Here is a 25,490-nt window from a genome sequence, read left to right on the forward strand (position 1 = left end):
GTTGATAACTCTGCAGTGAAAATAGATCCTTAGTTACCGTGACTCGAGGTCATGTTGTAAAGGCACATCTACACATACAGTACAGCTGTGCCGCTGTAGTGCATCTGGTGAAGACACTCTATGCCGATGGGAGAGAGGTCTCCCATCGGCATTATAAAACCACTTCTGCGAGTGGCAGTAGCTATGTCGGCGGGAGAAGCTCTCTCACCGACATAGCACTGTCCACAGCGGCACTTCTGTCAGTGTAAATTATGTTGCTTGGGGAGAGGTGGTTTAGAATCATAGAACTGGAAGCGACCTCTAGAGGTCATCTAGTCCTGTCCCCTGCACGCAAGGCAGGACTAAGTGTAGTCACACCCCTGTGAGATATAAATTCTGCTGACATAACCTGTAGTGTAGCCATAGGCTAACACTAAGTGAAATGTGAAGTAGCATTCAGTGTAGACAGAGACTACCGTGTTTAACACCATGGCAGTAGTGGAGCACATCCAAATGCTGTGCTAGAAGAGAGATGCTCAAAGAGCCAGCCTGGAGCTCAGTGCTCAGGGCCATGCATAGCAATTAGGTGTGCAGAAACCACTCTTCCCTCTGTCCTTTGTTAATGGCTCAGAACTCACATTTGTAAGCAGTAAATATTAATGGCTTCTCATTACCTGCAAATAGAGCCCTAATAATCCTCTTCTAAACAATCACCCTCTTATAAACAATGCTGCTTTAGCCAGTAGTGGCAGTTAATGGTGGGGAAGTGGGTCGGAAGTCCCCTGTTGAAGACTTGGGGCATGTCTACACTGCGGGTGCTACAACAGCATAGCTATGACATTATAGCCCTGTAACATAGATGCTTCCTACAGAGACTGGGGGGTGGGGGGAGGGTTTCTGTAGCTGAAGCATTTTTCCATTGACCTAGCTGTGTCTACAATGGGAGTTAGGACAAAAATAGGTATCATGCTCAGGAGGGTGAATCTGAGTACTGTTGCTATGTCTATCTCAATGTTAAGTGCAGACCAGGACTTAGCATGTCTTAGGGTACGTCTACACTGGCAAGTTTCTGTGCCACAGGTTATACCACTTTTATGAAAATGCTGGAATTAAACCCCTGTTGCATCTCCACACTGTGCTCCTTGTGACGCGGAAGAGCATCCACATTAGCAGCTCTTGCAAAGATAGCTATCCCATTGTGGTAGCTATCCCACTGTGCAACTGACCGCGGGGTACTTTGGGAAGGGTTTGCCATGCCTCATGGGGCAGGCACAGCGTCACATGATGCAGGTTTCCCAATCCCATTGTTCCATGGGCATCCTACTCCATTGCCAGCTGCTTTTCAACTGAAGAGTGGGAGAGTGTGTGAAAGGGAATGTGTGTTTGTGTATGGAGGGGGGAGAGAGACAGTGTGTTTTGAGGGACAGGGAGTGTCAGCATGCTGTCTTGTAAGTTCAGACAGCAGCAGGAAGCAACCAGTCCTGAGCCAGGGGGAAAACCCGACATCAGCCCCCACCTCCTTCCCTGGGCCCTCTGCACAGCAATCTCTCTCTCTCTCTCTCTCTCTCTCTCTCTCACACACACACACACACACACACACACACACACACACCCCTCTACCTACCTACCTAACTCTGTGTTCAACAGCACCCAGATTAATGGTTTGCTTTGTATCCCAGAGCAGATCACCATAGCACGCAAGGCCTGTCAGAAATGGTGCTTTGAAACAGGAGGGGCACATGTCTCCAGGGCAGCCGAGTTCAAAACAATGAGCAGAGCGGTCACTTGAGGCATTATGGGAAAGCTCCAGAGGCCAATTACAGCACAGAAAGCAATCAAGTGTCTACACTGGCAATAGAGCGCTGGAGCCTCTGTGCAAATAGCCTTATGACTCTCGAGGTGGTTTTTTTGCAGCGCTGCAACTGAGGAGTTTCTGCGCACAACGTGTCTTGGCAGTGTGCACACGTCTGCAGTTTGAGCGCAAAAAGCTGCTTTACTGGGCAGAAACTTGCCAGTGTAGACAAGCTCTTAGGGCTCATCTATACACAGACTGAAGCCAAACCAATGAAATCAGTTTACATTCACACCTTTTGTTATTTCAATGCAAGCTTGTGTGCACACTGATTTCAGATTAAGAGGATCAGTTCAATTTAACTTGTCTGTTTAAAAAAAAAAAAACACTCCCCCTTGCACTGATCAGAGGTGTTTTAGTTGGGAGAATCCAGTTGGAAATAGTTTTTTCTGATGATTTCAAAAGCAGGAGAGAGCTTTTCCCCATTTCAGAGCGAAGCTTAGCTGCAGATTAAGAGCTTTCCACTTGCAGAAGGCGCATTAGCGTCAATTCTAACTTGAGTGACCTGGCTTGGTATTAAAACAATAAGCCAAGTTTGCTCTCTTGGTAGAGATGAGATTTTGCCTCTTTGCTTGTGCCTGATTTAGGAAGCTGCAGGGTCATGGATCTGCTCCAGCTGAAGGGTTCTGCCATTGACTTCGGTGACTGTCAGTCTGACACATAACATGACAATCATAAACCATTATGGGCCAAATTCAGCCCTGATTTAAGCTGTTGCAGTTCCACTGACTTCAACAGAGTTAGAAGTGTTTACGCAAGGCCTGAGTTTTGGCCTCGGGTAGTTTCAGCCAGAACATCCCCTTAGCACCTCAGACACATCGTGAGCTCTCATTTTGCCCAAACCTGTATTGCTTCATCCTGAGAATTTTATCCTTGGTTTATAATCCTTATTGGGTTAAATAATATGTCACTATTGCTCTGGTTTCCCCCTCCCCCACTAACCCAGATGTTATAGTCAGGGTGATATTCCAATGAATACCATAGGGCGAGTCTTCAGCTAAACTCTGTAGTCTGTAAACAGCATTTAAACCACTGTTTCCTAATGTAATAACATTCCTCTAGGCCTTTAACATTCCTGACATCAGCCTGAATGCAATGCACTGGAGCAAACAATGCTTCCGTTGCAAACATCTGGGTTCCTAGGAAATGCAGTGCTTTGCTACCCACTCTGTGCTCTCTATTAACACTTATTACATTATATTTGTTTCCTGCTGCGAGGATCATGCTTCAGCTCAAGGTTACTTGCAGGGCTGTGGTGAACTTTGTGCCAGAGATCCAAACTATGGCAAACAAGCCCTTGCCAGTTTACGGTTCAACGATGGGCAAACCACAAACACTTCAGAGGTCTGGGTTTAGAAAACAAAGCTCAGAAAGGAGGCAAGAGAAAGTGACATACTGGGGTGATCAAAATGTATCTGACTCCAGACTAGGGTAGATGCTTTTCTGCTCTGAGGAGCCTCCATTGTCAGAAGCATCAGCAATCAGATTAAACTCTTCTTATTCAAGCCTCTTTGGGCTGATGTGTCCTCATGGAGAGCACATTTCCCAGAGCGATTCCTAGTGCTTTGTGGTATTTTCTGGTTCAAAATCATTACAATAAACATAGCAGCAGGGACTTTGCATTTGAGTTTCTAGCCCTAGCTGATTTATTTGGGCATAAGCCTTTGTGGGTAAAAACTCCACTTCTTCAGATGCATGGAGTGAAAATTACAGATACAGGCATAAATATACTGGCACATGAAGAGAAGGGAGTTACCTTACAAGTGGAGAACCAGTGTTGACAAGGCCAATTCAGTCAGGGTGAATGTGATCCACTCCCAATAATTAATGAGGAGGTGTCAATACTGAGAGAGGGGAAATTGTCAACATAGTGACAACTGTAAAGTCGTGGTTAGCTGCAGATTTGTTACACCAGTGTCAAGCGTTGGGTTGTAACGGGTGTGAATCCTTAATGCTGCATGACAAGCTTTGTTTCACTAGTAGCCTATGTAATGATCTGCCCAGAGTATATGTGTAACCAGTACCCTCTACTGAGTGGCGTCAACCTCTCAGCTGTGTGTCATGTCCTCTATACTGCTAACAGCCAAAGGAGAAGTGATGGCAATTTAATGAAACAGCAGAATCCCATGAAATTTCCAGAGCAAAGCAGTTCTGACAAGTTCAGCTGATCAGACCTTTTGAGGTCACCAGCCTTCAGGGTGCAGATAGTGTGTTAGCAAAGCTTGTTTTCCAGTTAATAGCAAGGCTATCATCCTCAGTCCTACAAAATGTGTTTATTAAAGGCAGTATCTGGCAGGGTGGACATGCAGAAGGAAATGTGAATGGGAGAGTGGCCATTTGTATTAACAAAATATTGTTGCAATAATAATGCTGTGCGTTTCTATGATGTTTTTCCACTACAGATCTCAACGCGCTTGACAAACATTCATGAATTGGGCCTCAGAAGTCCCCTCTGATTAGGTATTACAATCTCCAGTTTACTGAGGGAGAAGCTGAGGCAAAGGGAGTTTCAATGACGCTCAGAAATTCACACAAGTCAGTGACAGAGACAGAAAAAGAGCCCAGATCTCCTGATTCTCTGGCCTTAACTCTACATTTCAACTTCAGTCTCTCTGGGGCAGGACGCATCTTTTTGTGTCTGGGTTTACACAGTGCCTAGCCTAATGGGGTCCTAGTCCGTGACTGAGTCTTTTAGGTGCTACCACAGTAGCAATAATAAATATGCTTATTGAAGTCAATGGGAAAGCTCCCATTTACTTTAATGGATGCAGACTCAGGAAATAAAATAGATCTGGCCTAGGAATTATTCTGGGGAAGTTCTATGGCCTGTGTTATAGAGGAGATGAAATCAGATAATCACAATGGTCCCTTCTAGTCTAAATCTATGAAAAATAAACACTGTACTGCTATTGTGATCTAAACGGGCTTTGTTGTCTCATAGAATCATAGAACTGGAAGGGACCTCGAGAGGTCATCTAGTCCAGGCCCCTGCACTCATGGCCGGACTAAGTATTATCTAGACCAGCCCTGGCAGGTGTTTGTCTAACCTGCTCTTAAAAATCCCCAATGATGGAGATTCCACAACCTCCCTAGGCAGGGCCGGCTCCAGGCACCAGCCCACCAAGCATGTGCTTGGGGCAGCGCCTGGAGGGGGGCGGCGCGGCGGAGCACTCCGGCCGGAGAGCGGAGCTGCAGCGGGCTCGCCGACCTCCCCCCGGCGCTCCGGCCAGTCGGGGAGAGCAGAGAGCCGCGGCGGGATCTCCGCCCTCCCCCCGGCACTCTGGCCGCTGGGGAGAGCGGAGAGCCCCGGCCGGGCTCGCCGCCCTGCTCCTGGCGCTCTGGCCGCCGGGGAGAGCGGAGAGCCCCAGCCAGGCTCGCCGCCCTCCCCCTGACGCTCTGGCTGCTGAGGGATCACTGCCCTCCCCCCGGAGTTCTGGCCGCCGGGGGCTCTCTGCCCTTCCCCTGGCGCTCTGGCCGCCGGGGAGAGCGGAGAGCCCCAGCCAGGCTCTCCACTCTGCTCCCGGCGCTCTGGCCGCTGGGGAGAACGGAGCCGCGGCGGGCTCGCCGCCCTCCCCCTGGCACTCCGGCCGGTCGGGGATTGCGAGCCCGCGGCTGAGCTCGGCGCCCTCCCCTGCCGCGCTGGGGGGCGGCAGGTGGCTTTTTTGCCTAGAGTGGCAAAAAAGCCAGAGCCGGCCCTGTCCCTAGGCAACTTATTCCAGTTTTTAACCACCCCAACAGTTAGGAAGTTTTTCTTAATGTCCAATCTAAACCTGGCTTGCTGCAATTTAAGCCCATTGCTTCTTGTCTTATCCTCAGAGGTTAAGAAGAACGATTTTTCTCCCTCATCCTTGTAACAATCTTTTATGTACTTGAAAATTATCATGTCCTCTCTCGGTCTTCTCTTCTCCAGACTTAACAAACCCAACTTTTTCAATCTTCCCTCACAGGTCATGTTTTCTAGACCTTTAATCATTTTTGTTGCTCTTCTCTGGACTTTCTTCAATTTTCCCACATCTTTCCTGAAATGTGACGCCCAGAACTGGACACAATACTCCAGTTGAGGCCTAATCAGTGTGGAGTAGAGTGGAAGAATTACTTCTCGCGTCTTACTTACAACACTCCTGCTAATACATCCCAGAATTATGTTAACTTTTTTTTGCAACAGTGTTACACTGTTAAACTTATATTTAGCTTGTGATCCACTAACCCCCAGATCCCTTTCTGCAGTACTCTTGTCTAGGCAGTCATTCCCCATTTTGTATGTGTGCAACTGATTGTTCCTTCCTAAGTGGGGTACTTTACATTTGTCCTTATTGAATTTCATCCTATTTACTTCAGACCATTTCTCCAGTTTATCCAGATGATTTTGAATTTTAATCCTAGCCTTCAAAGCACTTGCAACCCCTCCCAGCTTGGTATCGTCTGCAAACTTAATAAGTGTATTCTCCATACCATTATCTAAATCATTGATGAAGATGTTGACCAGAACCAGACCAAGAACTGATCCCTGCGGGACACCACTTGTTATGCCCTTCAAGCATGACTGTGAACCATTGATAACTACTCTCTGGGAACGGTTTTCCAACCAATTTTGCATTCACCTTATGGTAGCTTTATTTAGGTTGCATTTCCCTAGTTAGTTTATGAGAAGGTCATGTGAGACAATATCAAAAGCTTTACTAAAGTCAAGATATACAGGCAGTCCTCAACTTTATGACATTCGACTTACAAGGAACCGCACTTACAACGTTTCTGAATTGACATCCTGATTCAACTTACAACAATTGGTTTAGACTTTACGACACTCAGTCCCGCAATAGAGTGTATTGTGGTTCCAAATTAAGATGTTTTGACTTACGACACAATTTTCAGGGACCAATTGTGTCGTAAGTCTGAGGACTGCCTGTACCACGTCTACCACTTCCCCACTATCCACAAGTCTTGTTACCCTGTCAAAGAAAGCTATCAGGTTGGTTTGACATGATTTATTCTTGATAAGTTCATGCTGACTATTACTTATCACCTTATTATCTTCTAGGTGTTTGCAAATTGATTGCTTAATTATTTGCTCCATTATCTTTCCAGACACAGAAGTTAAGCTGACAGGTCTGTAATTCCCCCGGTTGTCCTTATTTCCCTTTTTAAACATTGGCACTATATTTGCCCTTTTCCAGTCTTCTAGAATCTCTCACATCTTCCATGACTTTTCAAAGATAATCGCTAATGGCTCAGATATCTCCTCAGTCAGCTCTTTGAGTATTCTAGGATGCATTTCATCAGGCCCTGGTGACTTGAAGACATCTAACTTGTCTAAATAATTTTTAATTTGTTCTTTTCATGTGGAATTTAACAGAAAATGATAACCTTACTGAAGGCATTTTTGAATCAGCCTATGGAATTTACTAGAAAATTATACCCCTGTTCCAGGGGAAAATGCCTAGAAAGGAATGTATTCTCTATTATAGTTTATAGGTTTTTAGAATAATTCCTATAGAACCTTCATCTCTTGACTTTGATGGCCCTGATCCTCAAAGGTATTGATTTAATGGGCATTAGATACTTAAATACCTTTGATAGGGTGACCAGCTGTCCCAATTTTGTAGGGATAGTCCCGATATTTGGGGCTTTTTCTTATATAGGCTCCTATTACCCCCCACCCCCGTCCTGATTTTTCACACTTGCTGTCTGGTCACCCTAACCTTTGAGGATCTGGGCCTATGGGACTCAACTTGGGGCCTGCTACTACAAGCTGCTATTCCTGTGTGTGACTGTGGCTATATCTTTGTGACAATTGGAGGTGTGCTTGCAGCTCGGGCTGGCATATCTGCGTTAGCTTTAATCAAGCTAGCATGGCTAAAAATAGCAGTAATTCCTTTCTCCCCTTCCAACAGCGGGGGGAATTGAGTCTCTCACATCTCAGGCGAGAGCTTTAACCACTGGGATAAAAGTGATAAGATGGGCACCACTTGCTCCTCTGGCAAGATTTTAAATGGGACCTAATCCAATAGGTAGCCTCTGAGCATGCCTATCAGATTGGGCCCCACAGGGAAGATAGACATTCATCCCTCTATCTTCCCTTGGTTCAAGTTTGGGGTTTAGCACCTAAGTACCTTTACTGATCAGGTCCTCACTCTTTCTGTGCCTTAGTTCCTTACCTGTACAAGGAGGATAATAGCACTGCCCTGCCTCATGGGAGTGTTGTGAGGATAAATCCATTAAAGATAGTGCTAGACTCAAGAAGATCAATTTATCTAGCTTAACGAAGAAAAGGTTATGGGTTGGCTGGATCACAGTCTATAAGTATCTATACTGGGAATATTTAATAATGGGCTCTTTACGCCAGCAGAGACAGGTATAACATGATCCACTGTGTAGAAGCTGAAGCTAGACAAATTCAGATTGGAAAAAAAGTGCAAATGTTTAACAATAAGGATAAGTAACCATTGAACAGTTTACCAAGGGCCCATCCCTGGCCATATTTAAATTAAGACTGGATGTTTTCCTAGAAGATCAGCTCTAGGAATTCTTTTGGGGAAGCTCTGTGGCCTGTGTTCCATAGTAGGCCAGACCACATGATCACAGTGGTCCCTTTTGGCCTTGGAACCTACAAATCTATAGAATTGTGAGGTGCTCAGATACTCATGGTAATGGGGACCATATGAGAACATAGGATAGATGGATTCAAACATTTGTATAAAAACACAGGTATTATTCTCTAGTGAAACCTAACCAACTCCCATGCTGAATTGAATCAACACCTGTCATTTATACCAGAGAGAGAAAAAGTACTACACTGGTGCTGAGCTATAAACACACATTGGGGACACTTATAACATCACAGTGACTGAGACTTTGAACTTCATCCGGCTTGGGACCCCTGGGGATCCCAGACACCTGCACAGATTTAATCGCAATTCTCCTGTCACATATCTTGATATGTTTGAAGGGCACACCACAAATGATGACAAAGTAATGAAAATCAAAAGTAAACTGTTCCTTTGCCCAGGTGCCGCTGAACCTGAACCCAAGCCCCTTGGCCTTGAATCTCTTCCTATATTTATTTCTTGCAAGATTTTCTCTTCCTTTCTTTGTTAAGGAACAAGGGGGTGCTGTTTTAAAAATCAGAGTTTGGTTTCAAGACAGGTCTACACCTGGAAGAGCCTCTGAGACCTTCTGTGGCTAAATGACTTCCCGAGTTTCCCTGGCCTGTGATTCCAAACCCTTTCTCTAATTAAACAGTCAAATCCTATTCGCCAAGCCTCCTAGCTCCTACCCTGTATCCCTGGCTATATGCAGAATCTTCTCCCAGAATCTTAGCCAACATTTGTAACCCTCTGGCTCTAGCAGACTTATAGATGACCATGTGTGGCCTATTTTAACTTTGGCTCTCCTGTGTTTGCCTCTGCAGATTGCAACTGGCCATGAAATGTCTGTAATACTTCTGAATAAACCATACTGCAGGAAAAAGTGAACTGAATTGTATTGCATTCAGCTCCTTTTAGTTGGTTGGGCTCAGCCATCCAAGGTAACTCAGCCAGTTACATACAGTTTGCTTCATAGAGTGTTAGAAGGAAAAAGTATAAAAAACTTTTCGTATCAGCCTCCAGAACCAGTGCAAGATTGTTCTAGTAATCAGCAACAAGTTTTCTAGTATTCTGTCCGATCTACTTTTAAATGCACCAAGAGATGAGGCTTCCACCCCTTCCCTTCAGCAACAGTTCCACAACCTAACAGAACTCACTATTAGAAAGTGCTTCCTAACATCCAGTCTAGCTTATCCCATGTTTTAATTTCATTCCCCACCATTACTTGTAAGTTACTTAAACCCCTCAAACACCGATCATAAATTCCATTGGAATCACCACTGGGTCTCTAGTGGCCACAAATGGCCAGGACCCCTGTTCTACATCTCACCTGAAAGACATCACCCCCAGCTTCCTGCTGGTGCACTGATCCCAGATCCATGAAGATCAATGCATTGCAATGCTATTCTGTTCTGTGCAGGTTCTTATATTGAGAAGGGACTTAGGCATTGCAATGCTGACCGTCGCGGTGCCTAACTTTTAGGTGCCTAGTAAAATCACAGGAACTAAACTGTGAACCACAAAGGCTGAGTCAGGCACTTAGGCTGCCTGTACAATAAATGGGGAGAGAGCGGCGCTTTTAGAACGTGATCTACAAAAGCCAGCATGCTAGGCAGAGAGCCACCTCCACCAGCCAACGGGAGATGCCAATGACGGGGGGGGGGGGGGTGTACTAAGCCCTGCCCCTCTCATAGAGACAAGTGCTTACGTCTGGGCACCTCTTTCTGTTTGGCAATCCGCAAATGGGAACCTGTTTCCTGGAGCCAAGCAGCTTAGGCACCTAAACAGCTTCCTGAAGGAACGAGTTAGGGGCTGGCCTCGCGCCACACAAGACCAGTGGTGGTAGTGGGACCCACCTTATAACGTTTAGCCCAGTGGTTAGAGCACTCACCTGGGATGTGAAAGACTCAGATTCAATTCTCCCCTCTGCTTGAGGGTGAGAAAGGATTTGAGCAGGGATCTCCCACCTCTCCAGGGAGTGCTCTCACCAGCGAACTCTGCTATATTCTGATGTGGGGCTCCCTCCCTCAGTCTCTCCTCTTGAAACTCTTCCACTATGAATAAATAATGAAAGAGTGGTTGGAGCAGGGAATCTAGACCAAGGGTCTCCTTCCTTGCAACTGGATGCTGTAGCCACTGGACTACAGAGTCTATCTCGCTCGCTCTTTTTCTCTCTCCGAGAAATAACGTGGGCAGCGGCACCACCACCTTCAGCGGCCAGATTCTGAATGGGACCCAATCCAGTAGGCGGCCTCTGAGCACACCTCCTGGATTGGGCCCCACACACAACTTGGATGGGCGAACACCTGTCTTCCCCTGGTTTGTGGCTCACTCTGGGGCTTAGGCAGGAGATAGGCTAAGTTTTGAGGGTGGCAGTGAAGCCTAAAACTGGGGCTTAGGCCCCCAAGCCCAAGACTTCGGTGCCAACATCTGGGGTTTAGGTGCCTAAGTACCCATGTGCATTGGAGCTTTGGTCCATCACTAAATCAATCAGTAAGACATTGTGTGTCTGCTTTTTAAAACAAACTGTGTCTTCAGCAACAGTCCAAAGAACTGTCAATGGGTGACATATCTGAACGGTGAGCTGTGCTTATTAGTTAGCTCAGCCAGTGTATTCCCTTTGTGTCTTCTATCTCGTAGGCTATTCTGTTCTGTGCAGGTTCTTATATTGAGCATTCATCATGGCCCCCTGCACCACAGCCTCACACCTCCCCGTGAGGTAGAGAAACAAAACACACTAAGAGCTGGATTTTCAAAGGTATTTAGACACGTAAAGATGCAGATAGGTGCCTCGTGGGATTTGCAAAAGCTCCAAAGCAGCTCAATGTCTAACACTAATTGAAGCATCTGGGAGTCAGGTGCTTAACTTATTTCAGCATTTTAAATAATCCCACTAGGCAACTATCTGCATCATTAGGCCCCTAAATACTTTTGAAACGCTGGGTGTAAATTACTTTCCCAAGGCCACACAGGAGGTCTGTGGCAGAGCAAGGAACTGAAGGCAGGTTTTTGAGGCTGGCACCCTAACCCCTGGACTAACCACCTGTGTGCTAGTGTGTCGATGAAATCGCCCCTCCCGCAGCAAGGCAGAGCGTTGCACCAGAGTTCACACAGTCCTGCTGGGGTGTATGTGTTTTCTCCTTAGTCCTGGCAAGGTCAGCTGGTCCTGGTGCCCAAGGGATCTGGAAATCCCCACAGTTCTTAAGTCTCTGGTAGGGTTCCAGGCAAGGCCCTTAAGCCAGCCAGGCGGGATCAGAACTCAGTGACTCTGGCCATGTCCCAAGCTCCTTCTTACCTTCAGGGCTTAATTTGTAATGAGAGGTGCCAGGGCTCAAGCAATTTTTTTACTTTCCTAACTGATGCAGCAAACCAGGGATGCCAGGGCTATGAACTGCCAAGCCCAGAGGTGCTGGGACTCAGCCCTGGCAAACCTTGGCACAAAGTACGCCCTGCCTACCTCCCCATAGCTTTTCATTCTGTAGAACCAGTTGTCTTGTCTCAGGGTGCTATCCCTGCGCAGCTCTCAGCAGCCTGCTGGCAGGAGTTCTCTTCTCCAGCCAACTCACTCCCCTGGCAGCCCCCCTGCCCCTTTGCTTCCCAGCTCTTTTATTCTCCCAGCTACGGTGAGGCTTCCAATCAGCAGTAGCCAGCACTACCTGTATTAACCCTTTGGTTGCTGAGCCAGCATAGGGGTATATACACCCCTTGACACCATCCCATTGAGATCTACACTCCCTTACAAAGGAAAGTTTCACTGTGGTATCTGGCCACACTGCAGTAAGGTGGGACTTAAGCTAACCTCTCACTAGCCATCAGGATAACAGGTCCAGTTTAGCTGCATTTTAGGCAGAGATGGAACTGAAATGGAAACCCAGATCCAAACTTCTTGGGCCTGATTCTTATCTCACTTAAACGTAAATCAGGAGTTAACTCCACTGGAATCAATGGAATTACACTGGTGAAAATACAGTCTGAGTGAGCTCCGAATCTCTGGCTTCAACGGGTCAAATCGGTCCCAGTCTGAAATCCAGCTCAAAATCCAAACTTTCCCAAATGCTGGGGGGCTGTGAACTCTGTGTGAAGACTTGGTCTGATTATGGACAAATATTTGAGCTGCCAAGTTGGATCTGACTCTGAATTTGGGAGTTTGAGCCAGGCCCTTCATTGATCTCAGTTTGGGCCAGTCGTTACCCATACCGGTCACAGCCAAAACAGCAACGAGACAGGGAGGTCTCTTGTCACCTGATTGAGAGCAAGAGGCCAGATCCTCAGCTGCTGTACTTGGATTGGCGCTGCAGCTGCTGGCTCTAGGAGTGTAATGTAAACTGTACTGCTCTAGTTTTTCCTTCTCACTCACCTTCCATTGCCTCCTCCAAAAACTGACTGTTCGCTTCACCTCTCTCACTCATGACTATTTGGGCCAAAATGAACAAGACCTCACAGTGGAAGCAGCTATGAGCTATGTCTGTGCATAGTTCTGCTTAAGTGAAAACAACTATGCTGTGCCAGTTTAAATACAATTACCCTTTTCTTACTTATAGAATGTGGTAACCTTCTTTCAGCAAATTCACTTAATTCCCAGCCGAGTGTACTACGAAGCCCTTCGATTTCTTGGTGACAATGGCAGAGACTCTCAGAGGACAGCAGAGCTGCTACAGTCAGTCTTGCTAGTTTCATGTTAAGTGCTGTATGTTTGCTAAGTGCCCTGGGTCATCAGTAAGTACCTAGGGCCTGCTCCTTTGCCCACTCTCTGTTTTGAATCACTGCATGGTTTCTCTTACTTGGGACCCACTCAATGCACAGGTTTCATGCCAGTCTGCCAGGTTGTTTAACTGCGCTGTTTGCCAGAAGCTGGGAATGGGTGACAGAGGATGGATCACTTGATAATTACCTGTTCTGTTCATTCCCTCTGGGGCACCTGGCATTGGCCACTGTCGGTAGTCAGGATACTGGGCTGGATGGACCTTTGGTCTGACCCAGTATAGCCATTCTTATGTTCTTAGGCGCTGCCTTTATGCCAGCTCACCAGGACCACCTGGCATCCCCTCTGGCCACATTATTGAACCATTGTGGAAAGCTCCCTGATTTTGTTTTCTCCTGTGAGGCTGGGATCTTGGTTTTGCACAAGGCAGAGGAGGGTAAGGGCTTGCCTACACTTGAAATGCTACAGCGACACAGTAGCTGCACTGCTGTAGCACTTCAATGTAGACACTACCTATGCCAATGGGAGCAGAGGGGTTCTCCAGTTGGCGTAGGTATTACACCTCCCTGAAAGGTGGTAGCTAGGTCGACAGAAGAATTCTTCTATTGATCTAGTGCTGTCTGCACTGGGAGTTAGGTTGGTTTAATTCTCAGGGGTGTGGATTTTTTACACCCCTGAGCAACGCAGCTGGGTCGACCTAACTTTTTAGGATAGACCAGGCCTAAGATTTCAGCCTTGGCCCTTGTGATGGGGTGAAAGAACCCCACAGTGGAGAGGAAGGGGTTAAGGAGCTGCTTTGGGCCCGGGCACAGGCTGGAGAAGGAACTTGCAAAGGGAAGCAGAGTAGCTGAGCAGCAGGCAGACAATGGAGGTGCGCTGCCCTGCACTAGTTCCTGAGAAGGAGCACCAGAGGGATGTTGCCTGAGGCCTGGTTATAAAGACCTGACCAAGCCTGCAGAGGAGGGATTTGTGACTCTCTGTATGTAGTTTAGTTTTTTACTTTACCCTGGGAGAAGAGAGGAGATGGGTAGGAAGCAATGCAGGGAGGCAGCGCATAGCATCCCAAGGTGCAGGGTGCTTGCTAGTGGGACCTGGATTGGAGCCTGGTGCAGAGTGTGGGCTGGGCTCCCCTACCGCCCCCTAAAGAAGAACAATGACAGAAGTCTATCCCTCACCCGGGAACCTAGCTGGGGAAGACCCTGTAGGTACAAGAGTCTGGACCACAAGACCCCGACGTCAGGGGAAAGCCCTGAATCCATTGCCAAATTCTGAAAACTTCTCCGTTATCGGCCCCTTTATCACACTTTGACTTGGCTTTAGGGCTAAGTCACTGAAAGGCCAGACCACCATGGGGCAGAGCTGTAGAAAAAAAGGGGGACGCCCAGGAGGAAGACAACCTGCCACACATTAGGTGGCAGTGGGTGTCCCCCCTCCCAGCCCCTCACAATAACACTGTAACAGAGTCCATATCCACAGGCCATAGACAGGGGCTCCAAATGGAGCCCGGGGTGACTCCTGAAGAAAGTGAAGTATAACAGGCTTAAGAGCAATGGGAGAGCTTCCCATCACCAGCTCCAGGGGTGGTGGGTGGGCACAGGGGGTTGCATGAGATCCGAGGGAGAAGAGCAACAGAAGTGGATCTCACTCTCCCACTGGATGGTAGGTAAGTGCCTGCCCAGCCAGTTCATTAAGATGGCTGTTGTTTTGGAAAGGTGTCATTAGCCAGTGGTTTTCCAAGAATCTGAGAACCCTGGCAAGACCCAAGCTGCAGTTTATTAGGTTAACAAAATAACCTTGTGGTACAGACAAGATCTCTAATTCCTCAAAGAAACCTTCTTGGGGCAACTCCTGTCCTTACCAAGGGGACTCGTCCCGGTTAAAGAGCCGTCCCATTCCCTCTCCTCCCCCAGCCCTGATGGAGTTCCACTGTCTATCCATGGAAACCCTTGTGCTATCCCTATAGACTCAGACGTGGCTGTTCTCAACAGTCCGAGAGACAGTGAGTGCCTCAGCTCCTACAGGCACTTATCCACTACAAACCCAGGCTGCAGCCAAGAGCAACCTTGCAAATGCCCAATTCTGTCTCCCTAGGAGGTATTCAGCCTGCAGCAGCAGCGGGAGTCTCTGGGGACAGGCCCTGCTGGAAATGTCATTAGCATGTGTCACCTCTCCCTGCCTGGAAGGATTAATCAGTGTGAGAAGCTCAGCTTTAACAAGCCCTTCCTGGTGTGTAATTGGGGGATATTTAAAAAGGCCTGACCAAAACAGATTTTCCAATAAAATTTATAGAGCATGAAAATGGCTTCAAGCTGGTGCCGTTGGCATTAAAGTTCAGAGGTTACTGGCCTTTCACATGTCAAGGCATGACCTCCTCCTCTGAGAAGAAGAAAACAAGCAAACAAAGAACCCCACGGCCAGATGAGTTAAGTCACCTCTGCAACCAGGAATGAATGAATCACTTTTGTCTGTGAATGACGAAAGGTGAAAACATGTCCTTTCCAGAAATCTCTGTGTAGTGCTGTTACTATGCAGGCTGTATCGCAGGAGCACCTGGAGACCTCAGCCAAGATCAGGGCCCCATTGTGCCAGGTTCTGCACATACAGAGGGCAGGAAATAGTCCCTGGCCTACCGAGTTTATACTCTAGATAGATGAGACAGACTGGGAGCTGGACTGAAACCCACCAACCTTCAGCCACTACCAGCTTTTGGATACCATCCCCTGAGGCATCCAGTCACCACTTGACCATAATATTTATGATTTTCTGAGAGCACCGTTTTTTATGGCAAACACAAGGTGCTTTTTCATCTTTCACCAAGCCGTCTATGGGCACCCTGCTGGTTCCCTCTGCCCAACTGCCCCCTCCATGCTAGAGATCAGAGCAGGCCTGAGGCTGGACATAGGAACTCTGTGTGTGGAAGGCTTCCAGGACTGGGACCATCGTGTGCAATAGCCGGCCTGCTGTGAGAGTTCATGGTTCCCCTGTGGGGTCAAGGAGAGAGAAAAGACTACATCTTCCCTCCAGTGCCCAAGTTCAGGTTGTCAGGACCCACAATTCCTTTGGGTTGTGGCAGGTACTCTTCCTCCCTTTCAAAGAAATGTATTAATCGTAATAGTCTATAAATCCTTTGCTGCCTTTGTGGAGGGCAGGCAGAAGTACCAAGTCTCAGAGGATCTCCATCGTTCTGTATATATCTGCAGTCCTCAGAGATTCAAATCTGAATCCTGCAGTTCACACAGACTTTCTCGGGGGGGCAGACTAACCCTGTTCAAACCACAGGTAAAGTAATAATCATGGAATCATAGAAATATAGGGCTGGAAGGGGCCTCAAGGGGTCATCTGGTCTATCCCCCTGCAGTACGGCAAGATTAAATACACTTACACCATCACTGACAGGTGTTTGTCTAACCCATTCCTAAAAACCTCCAATGATGGGGATTCCACAACCTCCTCAGGTAACCGGTTCCAATGCATAACTACCCTGACAGTTACAGTAGAACCTCAGGGCTTGGCTACACTGGCGCTTTACAGCGCTGCAACTTTCTCACTCAGGGGTGTGAAAAAACCACCCCCCGGAGCGCAGCAAGTTTCAGCGCTGTAAAACGCCAGTGTAGACAGTGCCCCAGCGCTGGGAACCGTGCTCCCAGCGCTGTAAGCTAATCCCCTTGTGGAGGTGGAGTACCTGCAGCGCTGGCACGCGACCACACTTGCACGTCAAAACGCTCCCGCGGCAGCGCTTTGAAGTTTCAAGTGTAGCCACTGCCTTGGAGTTATGAACAGCTCGGGAATGGAGGTTGTTCGTAACTCTGAACAAAATGTTATGGTTGTTGTCTCAAAAATTTACAACTGAACATTGACTTAATACAGCTTTGAAACTTTACTATGCAGAAGAAAAATGCTGGTCTCCCTTTATTTTTTTAGTAGTTTACATTTAACACAGTATTGTACTGTATTTGCTTCTCTTTTTTTTGTCTTTGCTGCTGCCTGATTGCGTACTTCCGGTTCCAAACGAGGTGTGTGGTTGACTGGTCAGTTCGTAACACTGGTTTTCTTAACGCTGAGATTCTACTGTAGCAAGTTTTATCTAACCTGTTTCTTGCTGCAAACTAAGTCATTTGCTTTTTGTTCTACCCTGCTGAACATAGAAAACTCTTGCAATTCAGACCTGTAACTTCTTTGCCTCTTATTTGTTTAACAACTTATTTTTCCTTTTTGATTTTTAATGCTTTGGATAATAATAATTACATATCAGAGGGGTAGCCGTGTTAGTCTGGTTCTGTAAAAAGCGACAGAGTCCTGTGGCACCTTATAGACTAACAGACGTATTGGAGCATAAGCTTATGCTCCAATACGTCTGTTAGTCTATAAGGTGCCACAGGACTCTTTGTCAATAATTACATAGAATACCAGCTTCTTTGGCATTACTTAAAAATAATGAGAAGCAAACCAAGCAGACCAATTCCAATTATTACTGTCCCTGAGGAACACGCAAAGTTCTAGTGAGCTATTTTCAAACTTTAACAGAAGCCATTTGAATTCTGTTCTTAGCAGGATCATTTAGCGCACACACGCTCGCCCCCTCCCCCACCCCATCAACCCAACAATGCTCAGCTAATGTTCTTTAGATAAAAGTTAAGTTACTTTTTTTCCCCACTGTTAGGCCAGAATTTTGGGATTCATGTTTTCCTTATTAGTGTCCTTCGGGTTAGCCCACATGGAGCCAACAAATACAAACAAGACTGTTAGGGGGATAGCCACTGAACTGGAATGCCTGGATGAGAACTGATTTCTGTAATACTCTGAATCTATTAAACTCCATTTTGTTGGAGCACTTCTAAGCAGTCCTGGCTGTGAAGAGTTGTTTTTCTGCTCTCATTTACGCTAGTGTAAATCTGGATTAGAACTGATCAGATTAACCGTTGAGAATGGTATTCACTATGAGCTTAGATCTTTCTCTTACTGAATTGCTAAGATGCGTCTATTCGCTGTTCAAAATTATACAGTCTGTGCAAACAAATTTCAGACTTTGCAACATTCTCAGCCTGCTTGCTTCAAGGATTCACTATTGGTGGTGTGTGTGAGCCATCATCTAAGTCACATGATATTCTTGCTCCTCCCTGACTGGATGTCTGAGGGGGAGAGATTTGGGTTCTCTCTGCTCCTTTTCAGGTGAAACAAAGGAAGTCAAAACCTCTGCTGTACATACTTCTGGTTGGGGGAGCAGGTATAGATACAGTGGAGTCAACTCCTACCCTTCTCTCAGAGAGGGGGTGTTGGGATGGGCAGGGGAGCAGCCAAAGGATTTCAGTCCCTGTTGCCTGGTCCTTTAGGAAGCCCCTAGGAACCACAGACCATCTGGTGCAGTTTAGAATAGTCTCCAGGCTCCCCTAAACTGCTCTGGGGCCAGAGCAGATTCTCCGGAGGCCATGACTAGTTCCCTGACAGTCTCCCCCTCTGCTGTGCCCAGCATGAAATAGACACAAGAGAGAATCTCTCCCGAAACTTCTTAAAAAGGGGAACTAACTTATAGGGAATAATAAATAATGACTAACTAATGTTCTGGTTCACTCTAACTGCCTTTATTGTATTGCACCTGAATACAGAGAAGAGAGACCTACAGAGAAGAGCGACCCCCAAACATCTGTGCCAAGAAAACTCACTGCCACAAATGTTTCAAACAGAAAGCAACAAGATGCTCCTAAATGTAGCCACTGGAGACACTGCGCCTGGTCAGATCATGAGTGTGGGGCCATGAAATTAAGTCCTGTTTCCTGCCAGCAGGCCTGAGCGTCACACCGAGATGATCAAAAAATCCAATTTTATTTCTGCAAAAAATATTCAAATGAAACAACTTTGAAATTTTTTGTGGGAAAATTTTGAATTTCCAGTGAAAAATGTGTAAATGAACTACACCTCTACCCCGATATAACACTGTCCTCGGGAACCAAAAAATCTTACCGCGTTATAGGTGAAACCGTGTTATATTGAACTTGCCAGAGAGTGCAGCCCCCTCGCCCCCCGAGCACTACTTTACCGCGTTATATCCGAATTCGTGTTATATCGGGTCATGTTATATCGGGGTAGAGGTGTAGTAAAAAAACACGTGTTCCATTTCAAATGGAAATTGTCATTTAGTTTTGTTTTTTGAAAACCAAACCAAACCTTTAATTAAAAGCAAAACGAAAAGATTTCTGTGTTTTTAATTTTTTCCAGCAAAAAATTTAAAAAATTCATCAGAATCAAATGGTTTTTACAACACGTTTTCAATAAATAAAAAACAAACATTTGAAAATTGTTGAGCAGCACCCTCATTACAGGCACAGACCTGGTCCAACTGGAATGCCCGTGAACACTCTGCAGTGCTCCACCAGCTCTGGCGTGGAGTAACCCCAATAAAGCATCCATTCATTCAGGTGTTGCGGTTTTTGGGTGCCCATGTGAGACACACAGGATTTGACTTTCAGAGGTGCTGAATGCCCCCAACTCTATTTGACATCAACAGGAGCTGTGGTTGCCCAGCACATCTGGAAATCAAGCCCCTGATGTCTCCACTGGATACTGAAGTGCCCAAAATTAGTAGCTCCTATGGAACGTTTTGGCCACAATCTTGTGGTTGTATATGATTATTTGTATTCCCATAGCACCTAAGAGCCCTAGTCATGGATTAGGACCCCACTGTGCTAGGTGCTGTACAAACACCAAAGAAAACAATGGTAAATTACAATTACAAACTGTAAAATGGGGATGATAACATTAACTCGTCTTTGCAATCCAGGGATGAAAAGTGATACAAAAGTGCTAAGTATTATTAGTATTTTATCATTTCTGCTTTCTACTATTTTCTCCTTTCTTCTTCCCTGTTTAGCAGAGGGCAGAAAGGACTCCTGAAGCTTGGGGGTTAATTTTTTAATCCTCGCAATATTTATTAAAGAGTTAAAATGGGGAAAGGAAGTGGCCAATCGCGTGCAGGGACTGAAATGAAAAGATCCCGGATCCCCAGTGGGACAGGAAAGCGTCTAAGGGAAGGCACACGCAGCTACACATTGTTTCTCGATTCAAACATGGTATGGTGCACAAAAGGGGGTGAATAATATCACTCTCCCATGCCTTGCTGGTGATAATAAATAAAAAAGATGCCAGCAAGAAACATGATTCGGGATTAACAGCTCCCATGTCCCACCTGCTGGCTTGGGGTATTCTTCCATTTAATAGGCCTCCAGTTTCCTCCAACCCCACGCACTCCAGGAGAGGGTCTATCCCTTTCCGGGCCGCCATTCACATGCTCTGGGATCAAAATGCCTTAGGAAAAATTCCCGGGGAGCTGATCGTGTGAATAAAAGGACAATCTGTCAATGACTCCACTTGAGCACAAACGCTTGGGAAATGGAGATGGGGGAAGTTCGGATTTCCTAGGAGGTGGGGGCCAGGGGGAGGGAGCAGCACAATAAGTTCCAGTTAATGCCTCAACTGACCAGCGTGTGCTGGTCCCAGGAAGTGCATGCGGCTCAATGACTTCCCATGGACTCCTCCTAATCTGCCATTATGTCGCCTCTTTAAGACGGCTTTCCTCTGAGCGTGGGTCCCCCCTTGGATGCTTTGCTCTGAGGAAAGAGGCAGGGATGGATTGCCGGCCCCTTCCCCAACACCAAGATGTGCTGACAATGGTCAATTTTCTACTGACTTGTCAATTACACTGACAATATTCTGAGCACAAAGCAAGGCAGTTGACTGATTGGCATGACCGCTGCTACCATGAATAGGCAAACCTCAGGGAGCTTGAGGGCCCAGTGAGTTCCTGAGCTCCTCTGGGAGACTTTTCAGTGATTTAACACTTGTTTTTTTCTCCACAAGGTGAATAAGTTAAAAAAAATACAGAGCTTTTTGAACTGGTGTGCAGCCTGGGTGAGATGGTGCTGGAGGAGCCGGCAGAGTGTTAACAGCATTGCCCCAGGATTGTTACAATTCCACCCTGGGCTCCCTGGTAGCAATTTTACTGCAGTCCTGAAAAAGGTGCAACTGGCATCTCCCCACTTTCCACCCCTCCTACCTGCACCCTGGAAAGCACCATGCAGAGCACAGGACTGGGATCCAAGCTCCTGGCAGCCCTAAGAGAGTCCTCTGGGGAATCCTTAACCATATGCGTGTTGTAAAGGTCACTAGGACCTCTTCCATCCTTATCAAGGGGAGTGCTAACCTTCTCTCCTTTCATACAACTCTGCTGCATGGTCACTTTAAGGGGAGGCAAAATTTACCCCTATTTTGGAGAGAGAATTATCCCCCCCAAGGACAGGCTGGTCAGAGGGGGTACCCTATATACAGAGGACCTAGTCCCATGTAAACAAAGGCCATTTTACACCACTCTAGCCGGGTAAAGGGGCCTCAGAGTGAGCATGAATTACAGAGTAACTGAGAATCAGGCCTATGTTGTATTGACTGGTTGTTTTGTCCTTGGAAAGTTCTGCTCTTCCTCTTCTTGCTGTCCCTTTGCTCACACGCTCTCTGTAGCTGGCTTTCGTTCTGCCCCCACTCTCTCATCCATTTTCACTACAGGTGTTGTTGAAACCTCTCTCTCTCTACTCCTTTCCCCACAAACTGCCCCAATCCAAGCACAAACCCTCTACAACTGGAGCCTGAGAATCACACCACATTTCAATGGGTCAGAAATGAGCCAACCCCAATTTGCCTGGCCAACATTCATACAGCACTTCCTACGGTATGCCTGGTGCACTGAAGACATGGGGCCTGTCCTCGGGAGGCACCAAGAGTCTTTAATTATCTTTGAAATCAGGAGGGCTGGACGGACACACCAGCCTATTTCCCAAAGCACCACAGGGAAATATTTGGATGGGTTCTCATTTAATCCAGGCAGATTCACTCACCCTTCAAGGTGGGATCTTCCTTTAGAAACACCAAGGGAAATGGAGGGCCCAGGATTTCAAGCCACATGGAAAAAAATGCTCCATTTAGATTTCCAGAGTGAACCTTTCTGTCTTCCCCCTGCAGCCACTGTTCTCTCTCCACCTCCTCCCCTCATCCTGCCCCATTGCCTCCTCTACTCCACCAACTTTTACAATGTGAACTATAACCTGAAATGACCTGCAATGCAGAGACCCCCAATTTCATCCTTACTCACTTTGCCATGAGCAGCCTCCAAATCCCAAACATCATAGGATTGCAACATGCTGCTTTGACAGTCTTGGTTCCCCCCCCCCCCCCGTTCAGTTTTGTTACCCTTATTACACACACAGGTCCATGAGATTGTCACTTGAAGCACAGCTCTAGGTGAGCGTGGTAGGGGGGCACATAAACTGCACCACTCCAGGAGACATGACAAAGACTGGGGTCTGTGGAGTGCAGCATGGATGCATGAGTGCAGGTGTGAGACCCTTGTCCAGAACCTGTAAACCCAGGGTCACTAATCAGTGCGGACGCTCAAGCATGGGCTTAGAAATACCAGGTCTATGGGCTTGAGTCCTATAGACCCTGGACTTACACTGCTGTGTAAATATACCCAAGACACACACCTGAGTCACAATTCCACTCAAGCTTGTTCCGGAGGTGGGGTTACAGTGGTGATGGTAATTTACTGTTGGCCTATACCAGCAATATCCTGTTAATCTTTAACAACAATCCCTTGCCCCCACATAGACCCTATTGCTTAGTCTTTCTGGTTTTCAGGGACAGAGAAGCCATCTTTATCTGCACTGCAAACCATCTACAATTAATAAATAATAAATGAGGGAGGATGACAATTTGATCAAGTACCTTAAAGCAGCAAAGGCTCAGTTTAGCAGCTTGCCAATTTGGTGGCAGATATCTGTCTATTTTAGGAGTTGATAGGATGCCACTCGATGCTAACTAAGAGAGAGTTATTGTGGTATTATCTAGTTACAACGAGAGCTATGCAAATAACAGATTTTTCAGTTCACTGGCAATTCCAAAACATTGGGGGGGGAAATCATTTCAGGTTGACTCAAAAACGAAATTTTTGGCGATCCACAAAGTTGAAAAAAAATCATTTCGATGTTGTGCTTTTTTAAAAAGGGTTTATCTAAAAAATAACTAAAATTGAAGGGAATTTTGAAATGAAACATTGTTTCAAATAGAAAAATCAAAATATCTCATTTTGAAAATGTCAGAACAAACATTTTGCTTTTTTCTGAATTTGTGTTTGTTAGTTTGTTAATCGCAAACTAGTACTTCCTCACCAACTTCTAAACATCTAACAAAAACTGTTACCATCTTCTCATTTACACCTATTTTACATCACTGTGACTCCATTGGCTAGAATAGATTTACTCCTCTTTTGCACCAGTGTGAGTGACAAGAGAATCAGGCCCTCAGAGTCTTTTGTTTGTAGAGCTGTCCTGGGACTGTCTGCTGGAGTGTTCCTCACAGTTTGTATGATATTTGCACCTGGGGGGAGAGTTGAGTGCATCTGTCCAGAAGAAAATCAGAACCCCCCCCTTGGGCCATTTTGAGAACCAAATCTTTCATCAAACTGTTTGTTTTCCCTCCCTTCCCATACCACCCCCCACTGCAGTCCCCATTTTCCATTCAGATCAGGAGTTGCAGTGGGACTTCAAATTACTTTGAAACACTCCGGTTCCTGAGCTAGTTTTAAAGCACCCTGCTGAGAGCTGACCAGGCAATCTGGTATGACACAACATGTTACTGAGTGTGACTCTCAAATTCAGTCCTGTGCCACTGAGTCCAGCAGTGTTTGGGAGTGCTGCTGTTCAAGGAGCACTTTGTATCATCCTGTAGCAGTGACTTCTCTGGCCAGCTCAGGAGTAGCCCTGACAGTAGGTTCAGAATTAAGCCCCATCCAGTCTTCATCAGCCAAATAGTCAGTTGCACAGACAAAGAGCTGGGACAGTAGGAAGAGGAAAAGAGGGAAAAACAGTGTTGGGGGATGATGGGGGGACTGAGATCTGGCTGAGCCTCTGTGGAAAATAAAATAAACATTCTGTGGAGTCTCCCAGCCACTTTGGAAACTTCCGTAGGGAATCTGAAATGGAGCGTGCTGCCCTTTAAATTAAATGTAGTGGATACTGTTCAGACAACATCCCTTTATTCAGCCATGACGTGGTGTGCATCAAGGCACGCGCTGTGAATATAAAATACAGGTAATTCTGAGTGTAGGGCTAGGATTGCTCTGTGTGTGGAGAAACATAACACTTTCTATCTTCTGGCCCAATCAGGCTCCCATGGAAGTCAATGGCACAGCTTCAATGGCCCAGGCATCATAATCTGCTCCGTGTATCTTTATTTAGCACTGAGTGCACTGTTGGCACTCCATAAATCAATAATAAGTAGTGTTATTATATTATTTTAAATCAAAGCCTGGTAAGAAACCTAACCCTTTAATAGCCCCGAGGGACTCTGCTATTTGTGCATAATGTGCCTGGTTTGTGCAACATGTTGTGCAACTGTCAGGTGTTTTAATGAAAAATAATTTACATGCCACAGCTGTAACCAGATCCCTGGATAATCCCCCGACAGGTTATATAATGATACACTACTTTTCACAACTTGGAAGCAGGGTTTGACTCATACCACAATGTGTAGCTAAGATCCCAGAGGAAAATGAAAAGGACGTATAAAGGGTCTTTGGATTCCAGGAGCTCAGCTTTGTTGATCACAAAGGCAACAGCTGTATAACAATCATTAGGAAAAGATCAAGTGTTCCCGAGTGCATAGAGTAAAATTCCTATGTGTCCTAAAGACGTGTGTCATGGGATGAGCTGGCCCTTTAAGATGGGTTCAAGGCCCAGCTCTGTCCCTGTTCCTAGTTTAGCCCAGAACAAAGGTATTCTGGGACTTGTAGTCCAGACAGACCATTGGCGTTGTAGGCTGGGTATGCTTGGAAAGCTGGCAGGGATATAACTGAGCTCCTTTTTCCCTAGTAAGAGAGAGACTGGAGAAGGGTGAGACATCTGGTTGGCCTCTCTACCTGAAAGGAACAGGACCTGCTGTTGGGTCTTCCTAGGCCAAGAGAGTGGAGAGAGGTCTAGAAGGGCAACCAAAGGGTGTTTTGAGCTAGGAAGAATAAAACTGGGGGGAAGCTTAAGAGAGCAAGAGCAGCTTATAGGTGTGCCCACGGGCTGTGGGAGAAGCCCAGTGGCAATGGACTGACCGGGGGTGGGGCACTGAAGGCTGAGGGTTTGCAGCTTGTGTTGGACTTTTTGTTTTGCTGGACTTTTGAAGGGGAAGCATTGGGGGATTTGACCAGAGGGATAAGCTACTCGACCACTGAGGGGAAAATGAGGCAGAGACTGTGCTGCCAGGAAGAAAAATCCCTGCTATGGTCTCACACACAGCGATGCTGGTAAAAGACTGGCCTCTTCTCCTTCACCCTAGTCATAAGTCA

The 25,490-nt window shown here is 46.5% G+C and overlaps 1 protein-coding gene and 1 non-coding gene across 4 annotated transcripts in view; both read right to left on the reverse strand.

The window, feature by feature from the left end:
• Positions 1-25,490, reverse strand: part of NTN1 (netrin 1) — a 212,988-nt gene that overhangs the window by 142,361 nt on the left and 45,137 nt on the right. The window lies entirely within an intron of this gene.
• LOC128848494 (U6atac minor spliceosomal RNA) lies at positions 21,206-21,333 on the reverse strand. Its single transcript, XR_008447054.1, has one exon. It is a non-coding gene; the product is annotated as a U6atac minor spliceosomal RNA (small nuclear RNA).

This window comes from Malaclemys terrapin, chromosome 13, assembly GCF_027887155.1.
Source record: "Malaclemys terrapin pileata isolate rMalTer1 chromosome 13, rMalTer1.hap1, whole genome shotgun sequence".
In the NCBI taxonomy this organism is placed as follows: domain Eukaryota; kingdom Metazoa; phylum Chordata; order Testudines; family Emydidae; genus Malaclemys; species Malaclemys terrapin.